Source organism: Magnolia sinica, chromosome 10, assembly GCF_029962835.1.
Source record: "Magnolia sinica isolate HGM2019 chromosome 10, MsV1, whole genome shotgun sequence".
Lineage (NCBI taxonomy): Eukaryota > Viridiplantae > Streptophyta > Magnoliopsida > Magnoliales > Magnoliaceae > Magnolia > Magnolia sinica.
Genome location: NC_080582.1, coordinates 21,773,181 through 21,777,723, shown reverse-complemented (window position 1 = coordinate 21,777,723; position 4,543 = coordinate 21,773,181).

The following is a 4,543-nucleotide window of genomic DNA, read 5'->3' as shown; positions in this document are numbered from 1 at the left end:
TAATCCTTGGGCCTCATCAGCCATGAGAAGGAGTTGTTGATCATTGGGTCTCATCAGCCGTAAGAAGGAGGTTCTACACCTGTTTTGGGTCTGCAATACCCAAGACAAATCAGCCATGGAAGGAGGTCTCGCACTCCCTGTTTTCCCTCTGCCAGGTTTGTTTGATACGTCAGTTGTGGTGGGGCCATAACCCACAGGTCCAGTTTTTTATCAGAAACATTTTCCAGCAAAAAAAATCTGCTTTAAAAAAAAAAAATCCAATTGAAAAAATCTGATTTCAAAAATCAGATTGTAGCAACAACCTGTTATAAAAAAAAATCAGATTGCAAAAAATCTGTTTGCAAAAGAAAGAGATTGCAGCAAAAAAAAAAAAAAACCTGTTTTAAAAAAAATCAGATTTTAGCCAAAAAAAATCTATTTTTCTATCTCCCTTCATTTTTCAAAAAAGAAACAGCCATTCCTTTAAAAAATAGAAAAGATGGCTAGCACAATCGAGCCGCGGGTTCTTAAGTTGTCAAAGGACAACTATGAAAAATGGTGCATCCAAATGAAGGCATTATTTGGGTCGCAAGAATTATGGGAAATCTTCACGGATGGGTATGAAGAACCCACTATGGAAGAAGAAGCCGTCTTCACCAATGAAGAAAATATCACTCTAAAAAATCAGAGGAAGAGAGACAATAAAGCTTTGTTTCTCCTCTATCAAGGGTTGGATGAATCCACCTTCGAAAAGATTGCCGAAGTAATATCAAGCAAGCAAGCATGGGATACCCTTAGCACCATCTTCAAGGGTGTAGATCGAGTGAAGCGGGTTCGCCTGTAAACATTAAGAGCCGAGTTTGAAGCGACTCACATGAAGGAAGGTGAGAATATTACTGATTATTTTTCACGTTTGCTTGTAATTGTCAATAATTTGAAAAGAAATGGTGAAAAGTTTGAAGATGTCCGAGTTATTAAAAAGATACTTCGAACCCTCACAACCAAGTTTGAGCATGTGGTTGTGCCGATCGAAGAATCAAAAGATATTGAGAAACTCTCCATTGAGGAGTTGATGGGATCGTTGCAAGTTCATGAGCAACGAATGCAGAAGAATGCCAGTTCCATGCCGATGGAACAAGCTTTAGAGTCAAGATTGACTCTGAATAATAACAATGGTGGATGTGGAAGTTCACAACGTGGTGGACGTTTTGCTAACAATCGCGCAAGAGGCAGAGGGCGCAGATACCAACAAAGCCATGGCCAAAACCAGCAGAAAAATACCAATCTCCATGGAAGAGGAAATGGTAGAGGTAGATCTATGCATGGACGAGGAAGTACAAAGAACATCCAATGTTACAATTGCAACAAACTTGGCCACTATGCATCTGATTGCTGGAGCACGCCGGTGACTCAAGACGAGCTATCCAACTATGCCGAAGCATCAAGCCATGAACAAGAAAGCTCCACACTTCTCCTTGCACAAGAGAAAGGTAGTGATCAGCATGATGTATGGTATCTCGACACGGGTGCAAGTAATCACATGTGCGGCGACAAGAAACTCTTTGTGGAACTCACAGAAGGAGTTCATGGTGATGTAACGTTTGGAGACTCATCAAAAACACCTGTGAAAGGTAAAGGTAAAATCCAAATCTTTCAGAAGAATGGTGTTCCAAACTATATCTCTAATGTGTACTATGTGCCTAACATGAAAAGTAACATACTGAGTCTCGGACAACTCCTCGAAAAAAGGTATGTCATACACATGGAGAACTCTTCTCTTTCCATTAGAGATATGCATGGATGTTTGATTGTAAGAGTCCAGATGGCAAAGAACCATATGTTTCCTCTCCATATAAACACAATGCTTGAGAAGTGTTTTTATGGAAAAGCAAAGAACGATTCCTGGATGTGGCATCTTCGCTTTGGCCATCTAAATTTCAGTGGCCTGAAACTTCTGTCCTCATCAAGCATGGTGCATGGTTTGCCTACTATTGAAGCTCCAGAACATGTGTGTGAGGCATGCACACTTGGGAAACAACAAAGGAACTCCTTTCTGAGTGGAATATCCCGAAGAGCAAGAGAACCGTTGCAGTTGGTTCACAGTGACATCTGTGGACCATTAGATCCAATCTCTCTTGGAGGTAATAAATACTTTATTACATTCATTGACGATTTCAGTAGAAAATTATGGGTGTATGTAATCAAAGAGAAGTCTGCTGCTTTTACTATTTTTAAAAATTTTAAGGCTCTTGTTAAAAAAGAAAGTGGTCTTAAAATCAAAACTCTTCGATTTGACAGAGGTGGGGAGTACACCTCAAATGTTTTTCGAGAATATTGCAGGGAACATGGCATTAAGCAACAACATACTGCAGCATACACGCCACAACAAAACGGAATTGCGGAACGGAAGAACCGCACCATCCTCGATATGACGAAGACCATGCTGAAGGAGAAAAGTCTGCCAAAAAATTTCTGGGCAGAGGCAGTTGCATGTACTGCCTATCTGCTCAATAGGTGTCCGACTAAGAGTATCAGATTCCAGACACCGCAAGAAGCATGGAGTGGATACAAACCTAGCGTGGCACACCTTAAGATTTATGGGTGTATTGCCTACGATCAAGTTCCAGAAGTAAGAAGGAAAAAGCTTGATGATCGTGGCGAGAAGTGCATCTTCATCGGCTACAGCGAAGAGTCAAAGGCATACAAGCTTTACAACCCACTAACCAATAAGGTGGTGGTGAGTAGAGATGTGATATTTTGTGAGGAAGAAGCATGGAAATGGAACGAGGGAAACTCAGCCAAAGAAAAGCAAGTCGAGGTCGAAGAATATGAAGAAGAGAGACATGAGAAGCAAGAGCAGATACCCACATCACCCCCTTCGGATCACAGAAGTCCAGGAGTACGCTCCATCTCTCCTGGAAGTACTTCATCAAATCAGAATTTATCCAACACATCTTCATCCGATTCTCCTTCACCCTTGGCTCCCATTAAAATGAAAAGCCTCAACGACATCTACGCAGAAACTGAGGAAGTGAATTTTCTCTGCCTTTATGCGGACCACGAGCCTCTCACATTCGAGGAGGCTGTGAATAAAGAATGTTGGAGAAAGGCTATGGAAGAAGAGATTCATGCCATCGAGAAGAATCGAACATGGGAGTTGACCTCACTCCCCAAAAGCCAGAAGACCATTGGTCTCAAATGGGTGTACAAAATTAAACGGAATGCCGATGGTAAGATCGAACGATATAAGGCAAGGCTCATAGCAAAAGGCTACAAACAGAAATATGAGGTAGACTATGAAGAAGTTTTCGCCCCAGTTGCTTGCCTTGACACTGTAAGAATGATTATCTCCCTTGCAGATCATCACAGTTGGATGATCTACCAACTGGATGTGAAATCTGCATTTCTAAATGGGGTACTCGAAGAAGAAGTATATGTTGACCAGCCTGAAGGCTTTGTCATGCAAGGGGAGGAACACAAGGTGTATCGGCTAAAGAAAGCCCTGTATGGGTTGAAGCAAGCTCCCCGTGCTTGGAATGCACGGATTGACGGTTATCTTCAAGAGAATGGCTTCGTCAAATGTCCGTATGAGCATGCAGTCTACACAAAGAAGAATGCCCGTGGTGATATCCTTATCGCTTGTTTATATGTTGATGATCTACTGTTCACTGGGAACAACCAGGCGATGTTTGAAGAATTCAAGCAGGCTATGTTCAAAGAGTTCGAGATGACTGATGGTGGATTGATGTCTTTCTTCTTGAGCATTGAAGTGAAGCAACAAGTCGGCTGCATTTACATATCCCAGAAGAAGTACACAAAGGAACTTCTTGAGAAGTTTCAGATGGTCGACTGTAAAGCCGTAAATACACCTGTAACAACAGGCCTGAAGATCACAAGAGATGGAGAAGGAAGAAACGTTGACTCAACCCTATTTAAGAGCCTAATCGGAAGCTTAAGGTACCTCACAATCACTAGGCCAGATATAGTCTACAGTGTTGGGCTTCTAAGCCGGTATATGGAAGCCCTAAAAGAGTCACACTGGCTAGCTGCAAAATGAGTACTGAGGCATATCAAAGGGACTATTGAATTCGGTCTCTTTTATGCATACGATGATGAAGCGATGTTGTATGGATACTCTAATAGTGATTGGGGTGGTGACCAAGATGAAAGAAAAAGTACCACAGGCTATGCTTTCTATCTTGGGTCGACAGCATTTACATGGAATTCAAAGAAGCAGAGTATGGTCGCCCTATCCACATGTGAAGCTGAGTACATAGCAGCTTCATCCACCGTATGTGAGGCGATCTGGCTAAGGAATCTGCTAAAGGAGCTGAAGCATCTACAGGAGGAATCCACTGTTATATGTGGACAACAAGTCAGCAATCGAACTTGCCAAAAATCCAGTTCAGCATGGAAGGAGCAAGAACATCGACACAAGATATCACTTTCTTAGAGATCAAGTAAAGCAGAAATTGGTAAAGCTGGAATACTCTCACACCACTGAGCAAGTGGCAGATATCTTCACCAAAGCATTGCCAACTGACACATTCAGGAGACTTAGATC